Source organism: Mustela lutreola, chromosome 7 (assembly GCF_030435805.1).
Source record: "Mustela lutreola isolate mMusLut2 chromosome 7, mMusLut2.pri, whole genome shotgun sequence".
Lineage (NCBI taxonomy): Eukaryota > Metazoa > Chordata > Mammalia > Carnivora > Mustelidae > Mustela > Mustela lutreola.
Genome location: NC_081296.1, coordinates 90,084,444 through 90,106,485, shown reverse-complemented (window position 1 = coordinate 90,106,485; position 22,042 = coordinate 90,084,444). Strand labels below are relative to the sequence as shown.

At 41.8% G+C, this 22,042-nt stretch overlaps 2 long non-coding RNA genes across 5 annotated transcripts in view; one reads left to right on the top strand and one right to left on the bottom strand.

Moving 5' to 3' along the window:
• Positions 1–13,986, bottom strand: part of LOC131836454 (uncharacterized) — a 33,021-nt gene extending 19,035 nt beyond the window's left edge. For all 4 annotated transcript variants that reach the window (XR_009355617.1, XR_009355619.1, XR_009355620.1 and 1 more), the window contains exons 1-2: positions 13,926–13,986; positions 13,439–13,493 (exon numbers count right to left, since the gene is read on the bottom strand). This is a non-coding gene — a long non-coding RNA (uncharacterized LOC131836454). The remainder of the gene's footprint in view (positions 1–13,438; positions 13,494–13,925) is intronic.
• LOC131836455 (uncharacterized) overlaps positions 1–21,504 on the top strand; it is a 108,224-nt gene extending 86,720 nt beyond the window's left edge. The window contains exon 5 of the long non-coding RNA XR_009355621.1: positions 21,368–21,504. This is a non-coding gene — a long non-coding RNA (uncharacterized LOC131836455). The remainder of the gene's footprint in view (positions 1–21,367) is intronic.
• Positions 21,505–22,042: the final 538 nt, after the last annotated feature.

The following is a 22,042-nucleotide window of genomic DNA, read 5'->3' as shown; positions in this document are numbered from 1 at the left end:
ACCAGCTTGAAAACCCCAAGAAGGTCACAGGTTCAGAATTTTGAATGCTCTGGGAGCAAGCTAAGATGACCCAACTACTTCTTCCTAAACCCTTCCAGGTATAAAATCTGGCCTGATCTTCTGCTCCCTGCCCCCTGTTGGCCATGCTCCAGCCACATTGATCTGCTGTCCCTTGTCACTCACTGTGCCCAGGTCCTTCATACACCAAGGCCCTCCTCTTTGCTTCTGTGGCTGCCTAGATTGATTCTCCAGCTCCCACTTCCCTGCCCTCCTTCTGTTCTCCTGCCAGCCCTCCTTTGCACACACATTATTTGCCTAATGAATTCCCATTCTTCCTTCAAGAATAAAGCACAAATGTTACTTCCTCAGAGAAGCTCTTATATGTTTGTTTTTTGTGCTTCCCCCAGCTCCATGCCCAGAGTAGGCCGAAACCCCTGTTAAATTTTCTCATTGGACTATACTTTTCTTCTAGAGCACCTATCCAGTTGCAATTAAATAATTATTTATGGAATTACCTTTTGAATGTATCTTTTTCCAGCTAAGACTTATAGCTCCATTAGGGAAAGAGCCATATTCATAGTGCCCATAGTTTTATCCCAGAATTTTTCAGAGGGCCTCACAAATACAGACGATCAGTAGAATATTAATGAGTGGTTCGATGGATGGATGGGTAGAGGTAGATATGAAACCAGTCAAGTTTCTGTGGAGCTTTGAACAGTGGATTGACTGGGCCATTTGGATACTGTAGGGCCTCCTTTGAGTCTGGGTGGGCAGATTCAGCAAAGGGTCAGAGATAGACTGCTTTTGGCTAAGAGAAGGTGAAAGGAAAGACATTTGTTCCGTAGTATCTACCTGACCAAAGGATGTCATTACTTTTTTTTGCATTTCCTCCTGAGATATGAGAAATTTCTCACACCCATTCATCCTTGAAGACAAATCACAAGGCAATTTGAACGTCCCTAAAATTTCTTGGATTCAAAAATTTTTTCTTTTTAAGTGAGCATGTCAGAAATTGATGTCAAAGAAAGACAAGAGCCTCAGATACCACACACTTCCCTGAGAATTACTAGACTCAACACAACAAAAAAGTCTGTTACAAAGCAATGTTCCTCTTCCGGAGAATTTCACTAAATAATTTCCTACAGAGATCTCAGCAGTTCCTTTCATAATGTTCTGAGCAAATGTGTTGGAGCCACTTAAGCACAGCGCTTTCCTCTGGATGGCAGAGCCCACAGACACTATTTACATGCACCAGTGCCATTTAGATCTTAACTATAAATTACGACATAAAGGTTAATAGAACTGAGCCAAGCTTTAAGAAGGGCCTTCTGCACAAAATTGCTTCATATATTGGTGGATAATAATAGAAATAAACACTGAAAAGAACAAGAGGTGTGGTGGGGATGAAAGAGCGAAGTTCTTTGAATATTACTGGAAATCCCTATCAGGGGATCCACAGGGCAGAGATGTTAATTTCTAGGGAACTTTTTTATTCCAACAGCAGAAAATTCGTTTTCTGGTCATTTGTTTTCTATGGCCCTTTTGGCCTTCAGTTGGTAAAACAGTCCATTTAAAATGCCTCCTGAATGGGCTCCGAGATTTTCCTTTGGAGCTGATAAGGTCTATCTCCTGAAAGAGCAACAGCTAGCAATGTTGGTCAGGGAGGTCTTCCACTTCCCCAACCTTATAAGTGGCCAGTGATGTCTTTAAGCAGGGGAAAAAAGGCCCACCTGCCTTCTATGATAGGAAAGTGGTAGTCACATGGTGTTCCTTCAGCCCCCGTGCATGTTGGTTATATTTCTTATCTGCTTTTGAACAGTTGCCAGGAACCTAAAACATTTCTAAGTCCATCACTCTCTAAAATGAAGCATGACAGCTACATGCCTGGCTTTGAAATGAGTTACAACTGATTTCATAGTCCCTCTGACAATTTACATGGGAAAGCAAACGGATGAGGTTAGGAGCTTCAGTTCTCTTTTTTTTGAGTCTGTCAGAGTCCAGATCAGAAAGTATCCACCATGCCCAGTTACCAGATCTTACCGGTCTAAAGACCCAAGTGAATGCACAGGTTCTTAGCAGATTACCGCCACACCATGTCAACCCAGGACACGGAAAGAGTGAGGGATGCTCTGCATCTCATCCCCTAACTGCAGTTGCAGTGACACTTCCCTTGAGCCCTCCCCTCAGCGACCCAGGGTCAGGCCTCAAGGGCTGCACCAGGTTCAGACTGATCCCATGCACCCCATCCATGCAAATGGGGACCTCTGGTCTGGAGGACACAAGCAGCTGCAAGGCCTGGTGGAAGTGTCCCTACATCCGCCATTGTATTAGCTCCCTGTGGAGGGGGGCTGGCCTACTGTCAGCAGAAGGCACTCCAGTAGGAAGCAGAGGATAGAGCTTAGAGGGGGAGGAGAATTCCTGTGGGAGGGGAGTACTCAGGGATCTATGAGGCAAGAGAACAGTGGTGTGACTGATGCCACCACGCCCAATGAGCACAGAGGCTCTCAGAGGCTCAAGATGGCAGGTTTCACTTTCCTCCCTCAAAGAGCACATAAGGACCTTTCCAGCTTGCTGTGTTTATTTTTAATTTTTATTTTTAAGATTTTATTTATTTATTTATTTGACAGAGAGAGTGCACACAGGCAGCAGGGAGCAGCAGAGGGAGAGGGAGAAGCAGGCTGCCCACTGAGTAAGGAGCCCAGCGGCAGGGCTCTGGACTCTAGGACTCTTGGATTATGACCTGAGCCAAAGGCAGACACTTAACCATGTGAGCCGCCCAGGCGCTCCCCTGTTTGCTGAAACACATACATATTATAGTGTGGAGAGGGAGGAACAGGTAATTCAGCTTCCTAACTCTCCAAGGAAGCCCTGCACCAGGGATCGGAAACAGAAATTGCCATATTGTCTCCGTTCTAAGTTGCTGGAAGCTGGGATTGTCTTTGGAGAGAATTTTGTAAGCCAGGCTGGGGCAAAGCAAGTTTTCTATACAACAGAATTTCAATTTGCACCACACACATCTTGTTTTCCCTGACCTCGTTTTGGATCTGGCATCCCTGCATTTATCCAGTAAATTTAAAGCTTTTTCTATTTTCAGCCTCTAAGAATAAAAGGGTCTCACTCTGCATAAAGCAGTGGTTTCCTTTTCTCTCTTTCTCTGTCTCTCTGTCCTCCCAGCCAGCCCATCATCCTATCCTATCTGTCTGTCCATCTGTTTGTCCATCCCTCCATCTATCCTAACACTACTTTTTTCAATCTTCTGGAAGGTACTTTCAGGTTCTTGTAAATTGGGATTTAGTAAACAAATTCACACTCACTTTATGATTTTGTAGTTTTAACATATATCCATTCTCAGCTTTTGTTTTTATGTTCATCCTATAATCTATGTAAAGAGCAATCTGAAATCCCACACACTCACAATCACTCTTCCTGATAACTTCAGTCAGCGTTGTTGTCTCCCCCTCTTCCTAATTTATTTTCTGATAATACTTAGAGTATTTATTTATTTATTACATATTGTATTAGTTTTCTAGCTGCTGTAACAAATTATCATAAACTTAGTGGTTGAAAACAACACACTTTTATTATGTTGCAGTTCTGTAGGCTAGAACTCCAACAGAGGTCTCATTGGAGCTAAAATCAAGATGTCTGTGGAATTTGTTCCTTCTGGAAGCTCTAGGGGAGAATCTGTTTCTTTACTTTTTCCAGCTTCTAGAGGCTGCCTGTATTCTTTGGCTCATGGCTTCATTCCTTCATTTCAAAGACGGCAACATAACATCTCTTGTGAGCCTGCTGCTGTCATCGCAGCTCTTTCTCCAACACTCTCTGCCTCCCTCTTCTCTTTTGAGTACGCTTGTGTTTACAGCCAACCCACCTTAAGAATAATCTCCCTATTTCAGGGATGGCCGATTAGCAATTTAATTACATTTGCGACTTTAATTCCCCTTTGCCATGTAGCCTGACATATAGTCACAGTTCCTGGAAATAGGATGTGGATGTTTTTGGGGTCATTGCCCATTATTCTGCCTCCCATATCTTGGTACCCCTTTATAAGGTTTTTCCCATTTTGATGTATGGAGATTTTCATCTAAGTAGACTGCAAACTTCTTGAAGGCAAATCTAAGACAAAATATTTTGATTTTCTCTATTTCTGGTCTTCCCCATTAACATTTTCAAAAATGCCAGAATTTGATAGGATCTTGGTAAAGACTTACTAGCAGCTCCAATGGCTTTGATGACTATAGTCATCCTTCCTCCATTTGATTCTGTCTTTCCTGGAAGTTTGTATGTACAGAATATTCAAGTGCTGATGCATGCCTTTATCAATGTGTTGGCTAATTTTTACCAGAAGGCATTATTAGGAATAGTTAGTAGTTAACCTCTTCACAAATCTATTTTGGTGTTACAGCGTTAAAAAAAAATATCAGATTAGAAATTGTAGGTATGCAAAATGAGAAGAGGATAGGAGAAGCAGATGACAAGTACAGAGGTACCTTTATGATTTCCCCACCAGACCCCCCAAGGAGACAGATTGTCTCTTTCATGTGGCAGCAGATGGCATACTACCGACTCAGTGGCATTCTGACAGCCCTTCCTTGTTGGAAAGTCCCAGAACCTCCTATGGTAGGAAACAGCCACAATATTTCTAGCAGATTCCAAAGAGAATCCTGCCTCTGGCTTGGACTTGACCAAGGGTGTCACATTCTACCTCTAAGACCAAAGAATTTTTTTCAACAAGGAACTCCGAGATGAAGAGCATCTTAGTCTTGCTAATCTGTGTTCTCTTTAAGTTTTGGCCCAGTTAAAATATGTTTAACAACAGGCACCTCAATTATTAATCCATTTGGCTAAAACTAGCTATTTGTCAGATACTGGGTTGGCCCAATAGTCAAAAAACATTTCTCTAATAAACATTTTTTATAGGGTTTACTATGTGTTAAGTATTTTTCTAAGTGACTACACCATACTATTTGGTGAGTCCTTGTATTAATCATGCCCGGTAGGGAAACAGGGTCAGAGTGAAGAAATGATTTGGTTAGGGGCGCCTGGGTGGCTCAGTGGGTTAAAGCCTCTGCTTTCAGCTCAGGTCATGATCCCAGGGTCCTGCAATTGAGCCCCACATCGGGCTCTCTGCTCTGCAGGGAGCCTGCTTCCCCCTCTCCTCCTGCCTGCCTCTGTTGTCTACTTGTAATCTCTGTCTGTCAAATACATAAATAAAATCTTAAAAAAGCAAATAAATAAATGACTTGGTTAGGTGGTAGGTCCAGGGTTCAATCCTCCTTCTGGAGCTACTGCTCTTGAACTCTTCATCATGCTGCCTCCCTTTAGCCAGTCCCTGCTTACAAAGAGATTATGTGATAGAGAAGGTTATAGGATAGGTTACTATAGAGAAGACAAAGAATATTTAAGAAACAAGTACAAACTGAACTACTCCTTGTTTTGTACACTGCTGTATCCCCAGCACCTAAAACTAGGGACTGAATGAATATTCGTGGAATGTTGGTGAAAAGCTTTGTGATAAATACTATGAAGCAAACACATTGGATGCGATGACTGACTCTCGTGGGAACTGATTTGCTTTATACGGGGTCGCGAGGGAGGGCCTCTCTGAGGAGGTAATGTTTGAGCAGAGACTTGAAAATGAATAAGAAAGGGAGCCATGGAAAGAACATGGGAGAGCTTGCAGGCAGAGGACCAGCATGGTCAGAGGCCTAAGGTGGGCGAGAGCCAGAGATTTGAGAATGGCAGGAACCAGATTGTGGGGAGCCTGGTGTGGAAGGAAGTGCAGTGAGGGTGAGCAGGAGCTGGACAGTGTGTGTGCGGCCTTAGGTCCCTGTAATTCCTTGTGGCAGGACACTGTGTCAGTGCCATGGAGGGACTCAAAAGGAGGTAAGCAAGAAAAAAAGAAGAAAAAAGAAAAGATGTATTTCAGCTACTATCCCCCATTCTTGGGTGAGTATCTTCTTTTGAGGTGTTTTGCTTCTTTCCCTCTTTCCTTTTTGGCAACTGAAACATCACTCTTGCATCCTTTTCTGATCTTTAGAAGGCTTTGACTCAAATCAGGGACTGGCTTCTCACGTGTGCACTTTGAAACATTGGAACATCTGCTTTGTTATTGGATTAGACTGATTCGCGCGATGAAGCTCTTTGCTCCACAGTGGTTTTAACTGGGTCCGGCTAGGTCCCAAAGTCCTAGAGACAATATTTTACATTTACAGTGTTTTCCACAAGGTCCAAATTTGGTTTGCTGGCTTGTTTTACCCCCTGGCCTTTGTTTTAAAGTCTTGACTCTCCACAGAACATCGTATTGGAAGACCACACACCCTACTTCTGTAGCAGTGTCTTGGTTATGAAACTATATCCAGGAAATACTACAGCAGGCCTCATATCAGCCAGAAAAATTTAGGAAGCTGAAAGGAACTTGAAAAAAAAAGTATATATATATATTTTCCAAAATGGCATTATGGAAGTTTTGGAAAAAATATATAAATATCAATGTAAATATACATACATACCCATTTATGGTGTATGATGCAATGTTTTAATATATTCAGAGTTGTTGTCATTAGCACAATTAATTTAAGAAAATTTCATAACCCCAAAAAGAAACCCTGTGCCCCCTATCATTCACTGTTGTGTCCCCTTCCACAGCCTCCCAGTCCTAGGCAACCATTACTCTACTTTCCATTTTATGCCTATTCTGAACATGTCATATAAATGGAATCATGCAATGTGTGGTCTTTTGGGATTGGCTGCTTTCACTTAGTCTTGTCTCTCCAAGGTTCCTCTAATATTATGGTACCTGTCAATACTGCAATCCTCTTTGTTGCTGAATGATATCCCTTTCAATGACTACTACATTTTTGTTTATTTATCAGTTGATGGGTATTTAAATGATTTCTGCTCTTTAGCTTTACGAGTCATGTAGCTATGGATGCTCGAATAGGAGTTGTTACGTGGATGTAGTTTTCATTTCTCTTGGATTAACACCTGGGAGGAGGATTGTTGGGTCTTGTGATGACTCCCCATTGAACATTTGAGGAACGGTCAAACCATTTTTCAGAGGGGTCACACTATTTTGCTTTCCCTCCAGTGCTGTATGAAACTTCTATTTCCCCATCTCCTCACCAACATTTTTTTTTTTTTTAAGATTTTATTTATTGATTACAGAGAGAGACACAGCAAGAGAGGGAGCACAAGCAGAGGGAGTGGGAGAGGGAGAAGCAGGCTTCCCTGCTTGATCTCAGGACCTTGGGATGACGACCTGGGCTGAAGGCAGACGCTTAATGACTGAGGCACCAAGGCGGCCCTCCCCACCAACATTTCTTACGGTGTCTTTTTGGTTACAGTCATCCTAGTGGGTACAGAGCGGTAGCTCATTGTAGTATTAATGTGCTTTTACAATTATCTTTTCTCCTTTTCCTTTTTAGACATGCTCCAATCTCCAAAATGATGTTTTCTGAATCACTGTGGTATGAGCCGTCATACTATGACATAATTGTATTGTGAAAGTGTGGAAATAATAGATGAACAATGAACCCGATGTAGAACCAGAGGTTTTTAAAGTAGGTATTTGCAATCCTCGCTGGAGTTTAAGATATTCATTAAAGATTCTAATATTATAGACGATGCTATGGCCCTATTGCATTAGGGCATTTACAACAAAAGACTTCATTTATCTACTAAACATGATCTGAGTAGTACAGAAACATTCTCTAAGTCTTATCCATCAAGTTTACAATGGTCTAAGTCAGTATTATTTCTATTTTGGAAAAGACTATCAGAAGGGAATAGAGTTGCCCAGTACTATATGGTGGATGAGTGGTGAGGACGGATCTCCTAATCCTTAATGTTAATATAGAAAGCAATATATCCCCAGAATGAGAAGGGATCTTGGGAGTCCTATATCTTATCATTCAGTATAAGAATTCACATAGTAAAGTACATGATTGAATACTTCCAGGGGCGTGGAAGTTCTTCACCATATGAAGCAGCCCATTCTGTTGGCAGTTCTGATACTTCTTTCTTTCTTTCTTTCTTTTTTTTAAAGATTTTATTTATTTATTTGAAAGACAGGATCCCAAGTAGGCAGAGAGGCAGGCAGAGAGAGAGGAGGAAGCAGGCTCCCTGCTGAGCAGAGAGCCCGTTGCGGGATTTGATCCCAGGATGCTGAGATCATGACCTGAGCCGAAGGCAGAGGCTTCAACCCACTGAGCCACCCAGGCACCCCTCTTTCTTCTTCTTCTTCTTCTTCTTCTTCTTTTTTTTTTAAAGATTTTATTTATTTATTTGACAGATCACAAGTAGGCAGAGAGGCAGGTAGGGGTGGAGGGGGAAGCAGGCTCCCTGCTGAGCAGAGAACCTAATGCAGGGCTCCATCCCAGGACCCTGGGATCATGACCTGAGCGGAAGGCAGAGGCTTTAACCCACTGAGCCACCCAGGCAGCCCCTGATACTTTTCTTATACTGAGTCACCTTCTATTCCCAAGTCCCTTCTACCCCCTGCTACTCATTCTGTCCTTTAGAACCATGAAGAATAAAAGTACTTAATAGATGTTCAATAAATATTTGTTGATGGATTGAAATTATTCTCTAATTCTTTATAGTAAATGGTCATGTATTGTTTTTAAATTAAAAATAAAAATGAAGAGAGAGAACCACTAATCTTTCTCCTCTACACACACACACACACACACGTGCACGCACACTCACAACTCCCCCTCCATCTCACCATGCTTGATTTTTGTTTCCTCTTTCTCTCTAGTCTATATTTTTACTGGTTTTCATATGAATACAGATGTGATATTTTTATTGTAGAAAATTTTTAAACATCAAAGAAGAAACATTTTATTTTTAAGCAAACTTGTTTTATACTCTTCACTTTGTCACTTCCTTTGTCTTCTAAACATGAGATCCTTAATGGCTGTGTAGTGTCCCATCATGCAGACATGCCATAACATATTTAAATATTTTCCTTTTGACACACATTTAAGTACTTTCAAATTTATAAAGAGAGTGACGTCCTCTCTTTCAGTCTTCTTCTTGCCAAAAGAACTGTACCCGTTACCTTAAAACCTTCTTATATGCCCTTTTCCCCCTCTGGCTTGTTTTAGCGTTTGACATGCTCTAATTTGCCAATCTCTCTCTTCCAAAGTAGTTTGCAGAACTGAGCACCTGATCCAGACAGAGGACAATGAATGTAGAGTTTGGGCGAACTGCTACCATGTTTCTGAACATTGCTCCATTATCCATGCAGACTGAAATGGCAACTGTTTTTCTTCTTTCTTTTTATTGGGCTTCTTGGAGCACAGATCTGCCCAGCCTCACACAGCTGAACTGCTGCTCTTTATTTCCAGCATCTCGGGCTATTCCTCTGTGGCCATGTGAATTCTCAGGTCTCTCCATTTCTGCTGCAATGTGGGCCATGTGTCCCCATGCGGTGGCTGGCCACTTTACTCGGTTGGGTGGATCTTCTTTAACACCAACAATTTGCATCACCTTAAAAATACTCTAGATTTAAGTTGAAGTGATTAAATGCAAACAGCTTTTCTTACTTGAAAAGACTTTACTTCCCAATGGATAAAAGTAGGGAAGCTAAGTGATATATGAGGTTTCATAACTCATTTGTCTTCCTCCCGTTTTGCAATGCGGGAGCTAATACTGGAGATTAAATAATGGACTTCGTTGACTTCAGTGCACCTGCTGCCGAATGTGTAAATTCATCCCTGCTCATACAGTCAGACATGACTCGCTAAGCAGCTTCCAAAGTAAAAGTAGTGACATGAATAATTCTGCCTGGAAATAAGGTCAACCCTGTTCTCCTGAGATCTGCGCTGTGAGCAAGGAGCAAAGAGCTACATAAACCTTGTACCTCGAAGAACTCGGAAGATCAGTCCTCCTCCCTTCCCCCAGTGCCTAAACACCAAGAAATGAAATACGGGACAAGAGATTTTTAAAATCTCGGTTTTGTGGAAAGAAAGAGCATAATATATTAAGTAAGAGACGGTTGCCATGTAAAACTATTCTTGAAAAAACTAGGAAGTCTATAAATGCATAAAATAAGGATACATACGAAAGAAAGGGTTAGTCGTGATTTTTTAAAAAATTAATGATAGGAGAAGAGTTTTTTAAAATCTAGACTTAAAACAGTTTTCTATAATGACTATATATTACATTCTAATTTGAACAAAATTAATTAGTGGATTTATTCCTTGAACTTTGATTAAATTAAAAGGCACAGATCTTTTTTTTTTTTTTCCTTCCTTGTGATGAATTATTTGAATACAAGGAAATCTGAGGGGGAGGCTGGACAAAATTACTTCAAAGTTTGTTGCAGCCCTTAAGGCTTTATGAAATCACCGTTAAATTCAGTTAGCAAAATAGATGGCAAGCCATGACACGGCACAAATCATTATTTTGTAGATTTCCAGCTGTGAATAACAGAAACCACTCAAACTAACTGAAGTGAAAAAAAAGCAACATTTTTTTTTTTTATAAGGACACAGACAGGGCTGATAGATGGTTGCACTTATATGACGATGCTGGTTATTTATATTTTAAAATGCTCTGTTCATGGGATACCTGGGTAGCTCAGTCGATTAAGCATCTGCCTTCAGTTCAGGTCATGATCCTAAGGTCCTGGGATCAAGCCCCGCATTAGGTCTCCCGGTCAGCGGGGAGTCCACTTCTCCCTCTCCCTCCGCACCTCTCCTCCTCCCTCCATGCCCCGCTTGTGTGTTCTCTCTCTCTCTCTCTCAAATAAATAAATAAAATCTATTTTTTTTTTTTTTAAACAGGGGGAGGTTCTTCCTTCCTTTAAAAAAAAAAAAAAAAAAAAAAGCTCTGTTCCTGTTGCTCTGAGACCCACAAAGGCCTCCTCATTCCTCAGTCAGCCCAACCTATCTTCTGGGGATTTCTTGGGATTCTGTGTGCCATCACAGAAGGGGTAATGTGTAAAAGGGCAGCAGACTTCCAGGACCGTGTAGCAGCCATCTGACCCTGACCTGTTTTTTTTTGTTTTTTGTTTTTCTTTTTCTTGTGCCACTGTTAAGTATTTTGAAAGTCTCTGCCTAGGATACATGGAGCTCAAGGACAGAGATTTAACTGGGCCTCAGGAAAGCACTAAAACAAGGCTCCTAGAAGCTGTCCAGCCTCTCCTACTGTTCTTTTCTCTGTGCATCTGTTCCATCCTCTCCTCCCGTCTTCTCTGCCTTTGTGTTCATGGGATGGATATTATGACCTTTACCAGTTCTCAGAATTTTCATTTGATACATCTGTCTGCTTAGAGACTGATCTTTCTCCCTTTTCCCCTCCTTTCCTTCTGATTTCAAACATCCAGAGAAGAAAATGGATGGCCAGTCTTCAATCATGTGCTCACTCCTGTGCCAAACATTTATGACCCTATGGGGAGAGGGGAAAATATTGGCCACCATGGCTTTTCCCATTATAACCACCTAGATGGGGCTTACTTCCAGATAAAATGGGGAGAATTTTCTAGAAGTCAAAGAGTGAGGCATAAAACACAAGATCCTTGGCACATGGCTCTTTCTCAACCTTCCCTTAATTGGGACTTCTTTTTCCAACAATCTCATCTCTCCATAAAAGGGCCTCTAAATAACTTCATATCAATGCTTATAATGTTATATATATAAAAGTACCTAAATCAAACTTTTAAACTTTTGTTCTACACACATTTTTAACAAACTTGCTTACTAGTCTTTATGTCCAAGGCAAACTGGAAGTAGAAATTAAGAAGAGGCAGTAAAGGGGTACCTCGGTGGCTCAGTCTGTTGAGTGACTGGGCATCAGTCTCTTGATTTCAGCTCCGGTCATTATCTTAGGGTTGTGGGATCACCCTTCATGGGCTCTGTGTTGGGCCCTGGCATCAGGCTCTGCGCTCAGTGGAGAGTGTGCTTGTCTCTCTCCCTCTGCTCCTCCCCCTGCTTGCTCACTCGCTTGCTATCTCTCAAATACATAAATAAATAAAACCTTAAAAAAAAAAAAAGAAGGGGCAGTAGGAAAGTAGGCAGGGTTGCCAGGTTGCCAGAATGGAATGTGTGTGTGTGTGTGTGTGTGTGTGTGTGTGTACGTGCGCACACTCACGCGTGCCTATGCATGTGTCTATGTGTGTACACACATAGATTTATTCAGGAATAATTATTTGGGAATGCAAAAGGTAAAAATATATCTGGAGCCCTTTTCCCATAAAAATTATTATAAATTTAAATAACCTAAGAAGTCAGCACTGCAAAGAAGTTAGTATATAATTGTTGATAATTCATTTTAATAATTAGAACCCTCCATTTTGAAAGGCTAAATTATGTTTGATATACATTTAAGAAGGTAGAGAAAATTTTGATGCATTGATAAAGAGAATAATTCTCAATGTAGGAGTGGGGGTCCTTGATATCTAAAGACATGAGTTTCATGTAGCTAGAAAATTACTTTTCAGCAATTCTCCATGAGTACAGAATGCTGGGCAGTTGTTGCCATCATTCAAGCAGCTAAAAGGCTAACTATATTTTTCACTTGAATATTTGGGCAGTGGGATATCATGGACAGGTCTTTACCAATTCTTTTACCAGAAAATGGGACTGATCATTACTACTCAATTGTTAGGGTAGAAAAGCTTATAGATTTGAAAATCTTTTGAGATCTTTGGAGATGTCAAGAATGTTATTAAGTAGAAATTACATAAAAATCTATTTTGGATTTTTTAAAAAGATTTTATTTGACACAGAAAGAGAGAAAGCACAAGTAGGGGGAGTGGCAGGCAAAGGGAGAAGGAGAAGCAGGCTCCCCACTGAGCAGGGCGCCCACTGTGGGACTCGATCTCAGGATCCTGGGATCATGACCTGAGTCAAGCGCAGATGCTTAACAACTGAGCCATCCAGGGGTCCCAGCCTCTCCACCTTCTTAAAAGCCAACAATGGCGTGTCCTTCTCATATCCTTTCACTCTGACTCTCACTCTCCTGATCTCTCTCTTTCACTTAGGACACTGGGCCCAACCAGACAGTCTGTGATAATCTCATCTCAGAATCTTTAATCACATCTGCAGAGTCCCTTTTCCATAAACATGTTCACAGGTTCTGAGAATTAGGATGCAGACTTCTTTGTGTGAGCAGGACTCTGCCTACCACGGTGTACCAACTGAATTCATCGTATTCCTCCCTGATAAGTCTGCGCTTCCTCCCATCGTTTCTTCCTTGGTGACTTAAACCGCAGTCCATCAATTACCATACCGGAAGCCTGGATGTCATCCTAGGATTCGCCCTCTTACTCATGCCCCACATCCAATCAATTCTTCTTCCTGAAAAGCGGTGTAAGTCTACTGACTTCTACCTGCACTGTCACTACCCTAGGCCAGACCCTCATCATCATCCCTTACCTGTCCCCCTCCCAGTCTCCCTGTCACCGGAAGTGATAGATCTCAAAACATACCGGACTCAGGTTTGTGAGCAGAAGCTCTACATCTTCTTCAGCACCATCTGTGCACCTGGGGAGAAGATGCGCTCATAGTAAAAGGCTGAAGGCTCACATTTGGATAGCACGTCACAGACCACTTTCACATTCTGACCACAGTCAATCAGTTCTGCAGCCGTGAGAGTCAGGTACTCCTTTCCTTGTTAGTGCTGTTAAATGACTTAGACTCAGTTTCGAGACAAAGTTTCATTACTTTCTCAAATCAGCCTCCTACAGGGTCATTTCAAATTCCACACGTTCGAAGACACTTCCTCCTCTGGCTTCCCTCCTTCGGTCATTGAAATCCCCACCCCAGACTTCACCCACCCTCAAATGTACCCTTGACTGACTCCATCCTTATCCCATATCTAGCCAGACGCTGAGACTGGTTGGAATTTCTTTTGAATCATCTCTTGCCTCTGCTCCCATGGTCTCCACTATAGTCAGAATGCCTTGTTTTCCTTACCGCTAAGCCGATTCAGCAGCCTTGTTCCTAGTCTTCCTTCATCCTCTGTCTCACTGCCAGAAATAGAATCTGAAAACACTATTTTATAACATCGCTCCCTAGGTCAAAATCCTTCCGCAGTGCATGGTTTTCTATTACACAAAGCACAAGCCTCTCAGTGTAGTTTTAAAGCCCCGCTGAACTTGGACCCCTACCCCTACCCATCACATTTACATGGTTGCCCCAGTATTCCAAACCCCTCTTGGAGACAGGCTGACCACCTCATTGACCCCAGTGGTTTTTCTCTCCATGCATTTGCCTTCCTCAGCGCCTCAGAATGCCTGCTCTTCTCCCTCTGCCTTTCCAAACCTTGTTCTCCTTTAATATTGGACTCAGTTCACCTCGTCTCTGAAGCCTTTATTCATTAACCAGTCCTCTGGGATCATGCCCGCCATAACTTAGTGCCGTTACGGCTCGGTAATCAAATGCCTCATGTTGTACTTGTTGTCTCGTTGCAACCAACTTCAGAGCCAGGCCTGTTTTCTGTTTTCTTTTTACCATAAGTAATTTTTTTTTTTTTTTTTTTTTACAGATTCCCTTAATTACTCCTGAATCGGAGATTTATGTCTGGTTTACTAGTTCAATTTCTCTTAGTATTTCAAACCATTAAGATATTGAAGTCTACTTGACAGTTCAAGGATTTACGTTGATTGACGAATAACTAATAATAGTTGAAAACCCCAACTGAACCATCTCCAGTTTTATCCCACATCTAGTTTCTGAAGCAGGATAGAATATGACTGACAAATAAAAGCTAAACACAACCATCATGACAGTGAATTCATAGACATTCACAGTGAGGTCTTCCTTGTACGTCAAGTGCTACATGAGACTATAAATTTGGAGGAGACTGAAGCAATTGGAAACTGGAAATAGGAAGAGAATCTGGCCCACTCCCGCCAGTCACAAGGTATTTAGCAAGTTTAGGAAGGGTAGCGTACAGAACATAGTCTAATGATCAGATCGACATAGGCATACAACAGAGGCATACGAGAATGGTGTTAGAGTAAGATCTTCCGATCGAGAAAGTGAGTGGTTAATTTACAAACTGAATTGTTGCTCTGAAGGCTGTCATAACCCTGATTTACAATCAGTAACAGCAACAAAGCCAACATGAAAGCAGGCAATTCTGTAACCAGAGGATCCAAGTACAAGAGCAACTACTCTGAGAAGACCTATCTTGTAAAGATTTCTCTCTATACATGATCGATTTACTAGTTTTGAAACTCAGTTTCACAGTCTGATCAAATAGGGTTGTTCAGGTCTTTACAAGAGGAAACTTTCTTTTCTTTTTTTTTTTTCTTCCATAAGAAACAACTTTATTATCATGCAGTGATTTTTAAGACACTGTTCCAAAAGCAGCACAACCTCTTCCTCCACAAAGTGCACACACACACACACACACACACACACACACACTACGAAATGTCAAAGTCATTAGCTGTTTGTATCTTAGATGTGGAAGAAGGAATTCCCCAGGTGATTTTTAAATTCTGGGGCAATTACTACATACAGTTTCGAGAGCCAGAAGTAAGAATCAATCTTCCAAGCAACTATTAGGAATGGAATTGCTTCTCCTTCAAGGTATATGCTGGATTAACTTCTAAAGTAGTTAATTACCGTTCAGATCATGCTGTAGTGACACACAGCTTACATGGAAAACTACGGCCACCCGGGGTTTAAGGAGGTGAGAGAGAAGGAAGGTCATGATTTCTGTTATCTTTTAGACTGTGTCTAATGAGACTAGCTTAAAAGCCAAATAATCAAAAAGCAGGGTTTTTTGTTTGTTTGTTCATTTTAGCCAAACCAAAATAACAAGGTTTTTTTTTCTTTAAGTAAATTAATTATTTAAATGAGTCAACTACTGGTTATTTGATCATTATATAGATTTTACCCAAATTGGAGCTGCTTGTCAAAGACTCAGGAAGTAGCCAAATGCTTTGGTTGAATAACCTTCAAATCCATTTTGACTTTGATAATGGACTAAATTTTCCTAGCAGAAGATGGTAGAATACAGGGTCCCCCAATTCATTTCCCTTCAGAAGTACCTCATAGCAGGTGAAAAAAACACTGGTCTCAATGGAAAGATCAAGAACACAGATGGCACATGGCAGGCCTGGATTGCTGTTTCCCTCTCTTTGGACCCAAGACAATCCCCATTTCTCATGGCACTCTTCAGTCCCACCAAGTGTGTATCTGGCTTCAGAAACTTTCTCAACATGGTGCTGTGGGAGCCTGCTACTGCCGCAGGACTGCTCTGCCTTCAGTGCCCACAGTTCTTGGTCACACTGTTTTGAAGAATGAAGAGGTAGACCACATGAAGAGTGGTGGGCAGTAAAGCAAAGCTTATTGAGTGATAGTACAAAGATCCTGAAGGAGTGACCCCAAGAGTGTTGCCCTTGGAGTTTATAAGTTTGGGGGTTTTTATGAGCTTTTTTGTGAAACTACCTTAAGCAATCAGGGTGTGCTGAGTCGTGCCAATCAGGGCTGTGATCAAGCATTTGTCTACCTAATAGGCTAATATTTATGTGCTAATAGTCCTTTTGGGGCTGACATTCTGGGGGCTGACATCTTAACTGTCTCTTGCTTGTGATAGGGACAAATGCTTTGTGGTTGGGGTGCCTGGGTAGCTCAGTTGGTTAAGTGTGTGCCTTTGGTTTGGGTCATGATCTTAGGGTTCAGGTCATGATCTCAGGTCCTGGGATGGAGCCCTGCATCTGGCTCCCTGCTCAGCGGGGAGTCTGCTTCTCCATCTGCCTTCTCCCCCTGCACATGTTCTTTTTCCCCCTCCCCTCTCGCTCTCTCTAATAAATAAATAAAGTCTGTAAAAAAAAAATGCTTTGTGGTTAATTGTTTTATTTTAGGATGTTTTGCAGAAGTCATTTCTGCAAAGGCTGCAGAGCAGAGCGTTAGTGTGGTTCTGTTTAAGCTGAAAACAGGATGTTAGGGCTGTTTTGTCTTAGCTGTCCCAACTCCATATTTTCTTGTTGGCGACCCCGGCCCTGACTATCTAACTATCCAGCTAACTCCTAACACTACTAGCTAAATGGACTGGACCTGGAGATGGGATTTATTTACGATGTCTGACTTAGAAAGAATATAAACTCGGGGGAGGAAAGAAACTGCTAGAAATAGACACTCATTCTCAGAATTTGTTGATATCTGCCAAACCTAGGGGAAAGAACCTATTTGGTTCTTTGAACCTGTAGGGTGCATTGACACCTCTGATGGATTTCAGTCTCAGGATACCTTATCAAAATATTAAAGTTGAAAAGGCCAAAGTCACCTGTCTATGCCCTCATTTCTATGACTCAGGAAATTGTATCAGGCTTGAACAATGTTCAGCCGGACCCCCAGGTCCCCTGCTCCTCTGTTCTTCTTCCATCTCATGTTGCGTCTCCAATGACCATGTTCTGGGCCCAACAGATCTTTTGTGTCCTGCTTATATTGTCTGTGTATTTATATATAGACTTGTATGGATTATTATATGAAATAGTACCGCATGAAAATGATTTATTAGTAAACTACCTCTTTGATCAATTTGTAAAATTCTTTTGTTGTTTTCACAGATGTATTTATTTATTGAGAGAGAGAGGGACAGAACTGGGGAGAGGCAGAGAGATCCACTGATCAGGGCAGAGCCTGACCTCGGCTTGATCCTAGGACCCTGAGGTAATGGCCTGAGCCGAAGTCAGAGGCTCAATGGACTGAACTACCCAGGCGCCCAATTTGTAAAATTCTAATCGCAACTTACTTCGGAGGTTAACTTAATGCTCAAAAACTGCACAACCTAGTTGTCTGCTGATTTTTGAGTAGCAGTAAATTCAGCATCTGCTTCTAACATGGACAGAAATAAATGAGAATAACTTTTCAGAAATTCAAAACATAACAGGGATGATTAAATGATCTATAACAGCTCCCTAGGATTTCAGCATTTCCTATGCTTCCTAAAATTTCTAATTAAAAAGAAAGTCTCACTAGTGTTTTCTTAAGGATTCAGAAAAGTAATATTTAAGGTCTTTCTAGGACCCACAGAGGAGTCAGAGCACAGACCTCTTCTCTTCAGGCTTCCCTTTCACTAAGAAATGGTCCTGGCCTTGACATTGACTTCTTCTGTTTTTGCCAGGCTATGTAAGGTTGACTTTTCCTCTTGAGGCCAAAAGCAGAGATAATAATACCAACCCTCTGCCACAAAAATAAGAGGTGTGCTACTTTATTTATTTTTAAAGATTTATTTGATAGAGGGAGAGCCAGTGGGGGGAGGAACAGAGAGAGGATCCTCAAGAGGACTCCCCAGTGAGCACGGAGCCTGATGCAGGGCTTGATCCCAGGACCGTGAGATCATGACCTGAGTCAAAATCAAGACTTGACCGGTTGGCTACTTAACCGACTGAGCCACCCAGGCACCCCAGAGATCTACTACTTTAAACCAGCAGTTCTCAACCTTGGCTGCAATTAAAATCATCTGCCTTTTTAACATTCCCTGCCCAGAGCAATTGAACCAGAATCTCCGCGGCTGGATTCCAGGTATTGCTAGTTTTTTAAAACTCCCTGGTGAAGGGGCACCTGGGTGGCTCAGCCGTTGAGCATCTGCTTTCGGCTCAGGTCATGATTCCAGGGTCTTGGGATCCAGCCCTCCATGGGGTTACCTGCTTAGATGGAAGCTTGCTTCTCCCGCTCCCACTCCCCCTGCTTGTGTTCCCTCTCTCGGTGTGTCCAAAATCTTAAAACAAAACCAAAAAAACTCTCCAGGGTTTCTGGTGTGCAGTCAAGTTGACCAACCCCTGACTTGAACCAAAAGGATGAAATGTTACTGTGGGAGCATCATAAATCAGATGAAGTTCAGGCCCCAGATGCACTTCTGAGAACATGAGAGCCACACCCCACTCTGTCTTTACTCTTCCTGGTGCACATCACTGGACACTTAACATCCTCCTCTGGAGTGTAAGGAAACCGGGAAGCAATCCCAGGCCGAGGTAACAGATAGAGAGATCCCAGCGTTCTGGAGTCAGCTGGTATTACTTTGCAAAGTACAAATGTGAACATTTCTTCTTATACTCCTAGCTTGAAATTGACCATGGTGGGAATATTCACATCATGGAAATTGGCAAATTCTACCTACTGGGGCTTGTTTTGCCCTGGGGGGGCAGTGGTTGAACATTTATCCACACTGAGCTGAATAGTTCTCTAGCTTCTGACCCTAGTCAAACCTGAGAAGGGGAAAATTAAAGTCACCCTTGATTCATTAGCAAGTCTGAACTTACATTATATTATTACTGCTCTTTTCATTATTGACTAAAAGGAAGTGGGGAGTAGGTGAGCCTGGGTGGCTGGGTCGGTTGAGTTTCCAACTCTTGATTTCTGCTAAGGTCATATTTTGGATGTCGTACAGCCCTGTGTCAGACTCCCTGGGAGTCTGCTTGAGATCCTTTCCTTCTGTCTCTCCCTACTCCCTACTGGCTCAAGCTCAATTTTGTGTACTCTCTCTCCCTTTAAAATAAATAATTATAAATAATTTTTTTTTAATAAGGGGAGTAAAATCAAATAGAAAGAAAAATTAGGAGTTTGCTACTACCATTATGATCCTGGTAGCTTCTCTGGTAAATAGGAGAGGACAGCAAGAATTTAACATGGCCCCATACATCCCTTTTCCTTCTCACTTTTGTCTAGGTGTCTGTTATTTATTCAAAACTTTTTTTCCCTATTATTTCTTTAGGTAGAGACCAAGGTAAAGGAAAGGTGGATAGTTATTGTAGTAGTTAAGTTATAGTATAAACTCTTTAATATGGACACTCCAAACCACAGTGACTTAGGCTTAAAAGAAATTTTAACTGTAATGGAAATTTCCATTCCAAGGCTGTGATGGGAGCTTTCACCTCTGGCTACTCCCAGTTCTTGTCATCACATCTGCATACCAACCAGTCAGAAGAGAAGAAGTAAGGGGAACACATACCTTTCCCATTAAGGACACAGCAGGAAGGAGTTACATCACCTCCACTCATAGCCCATTGGCCAGAACTTTGTCTTAATGGATACACTTAACTGTAAGAGAGGCTGGGAAATGTAGTCTTGACTGGGCAATATGCCCAGCTAAGCCTCAAAAAAATTCATTATTAAAAGAAGGCGAGGGTGAATATTGATGGATAAGCAGAAGACTTAGCCACACCATCCTATTCATTTAAATGCAGGTTTGTGTGTTCTTATGGCTGGAGGTAGAGACTTAGAAGGATAGTACTTTAAAACATCTTACAGGGGAGCCTGGGTGGCTCAGTGGGTTAAGCTGCTGCCTTCAGCTCAAGTCATGATCTCAGGGTCCTGGGATTGAGTCCCACATCGGGGGTCACAGCTCAGCAGGGAGCCTGCTTCCCTCTCTCTCTCTGCCTGCCTCTCTGCCTACTTGTGATCTCTGTCAAATAAATAAATAAATAAACCTTTAAAAAAAAAATAAAACATTTTACAGACAACTGTATCTTCTCAGGGTTTTCAAGTTCTGACTTTCCCAGGAGCTTGTTGTGTTAATAGAAGAAACCATTTCTGGAAATTCACTGGAGATCATTTTTAGAGTTAATTTCAATGTGCATATGCTAAAATATCGTGTATTATAAAACTTGGTCATAGACTTTCCAATGTAGCATTTTACTTGATATATTTTTGGCCCAAATAATTCTTTTAAAGACCATTTTATTAAGACTTATGAAAACACATGGGTTGTTTTTATAGTCACAAACTACAAAACTGTAGAGCATAAATTTGCTAAGTGTAAATAAATTGGAACTAATGTAATTTCCAGTCTTTCCCTCTCCAATTCATTTTACAGTCATCACACTAATCTTTCTTTAAAAATCACTTCTGTCATAGCACTCTTCTGTTTACAAGTCTTGAAGCCTGTGTTTTAAAGTCAAGATGTGTTTGCTTGGCACTGTGGGGCTCCATGTACCTGTAGTGGTGTCCTAACCAAACACATATGAGAGAAAACAGAGGACTGATCAGGAACTTCAGAGTCTTGGGTTCTAGGTCTCTTTCTCCCACTATGACGTGAGTGATGTTGGACACACCCACATGGTGGGTGTGACTCTGGGTAGAGCTGGTCCTGAAGCTAAGATTCAAGATTGGCTAGACCAGCAGGGAAAAGAGCCTTCTTTAAAGAAGTTGTGGAGATCAGCTTCTCACATTATTCTTGATGATCCTTGCCTTCTGGGGTGCACCCCCTTGTCTAATCCCTTTACCTGGAGTGTGAGATGTGCATAATGACTTGCTTCTAACAAGATAGAGCAAAAGTGATGGGATGTCGCTTCTGAGATTGGGTTACAAAAGAGCAGGCCCTTTGCTCCCATGCAGTCTTTGGTTTTTCTTGCCTTCTCTCTGATGAAGCAGGTTGCCATGTTGTGATCTGTTCTGTGTAGAGACCCATGTGGCAAGGAACAGAGAGTAGCCACCAGCCAGCGGCCATGTTGTGCGTAGCACTCTTCAGAGACCTGCATGGCAAAGAATTGATGCCTCCATTCAGCAGTCAGCCAGGATCTGAGGCCTCTCAACAGCCCTAGGAAGGAGCTTGGAAGTACATCTTACCCTGGTCAAGCTTCGAGATGACTACATTTTCTGCTGACATCTTGACTGCAGCCTCTTGCGACACTGTGAGCCGAGGAATCCAACTAAGCCGTGTCCCAGTTCCAAACCCCCAGAAACTGGTGACAGTGAAGATGTTGGTGTTCTAAGTCACAAAGTTTTGGGATGATTTTTATGCAGTGAAAGGTAGTAAATATAGGAACACTAGAGACCAACTATCATCTGAAAATGGAGGAAAATTAGGAAAACATTATTGAGATGTTAAAGCTCTTAAAACTGAATTTAAAATTTTGAAAATCACATGCACAGTAAAAGACAATAAAAAACTAAATAACACCAGTAAATCTGGGTCTAGTGATTAAGAGTTATGCTCAGCCTTTGGCCTTCAAAGGAACATGTTTGATCTTCTGTGGAATGATTGCTGTTCTGGCACAATATAAAATACTTCACATACTGGGAGGTAAAGGATCTGAGGAAGACATTGGTATGTAGGCCAGAAATTACTGGTTTCA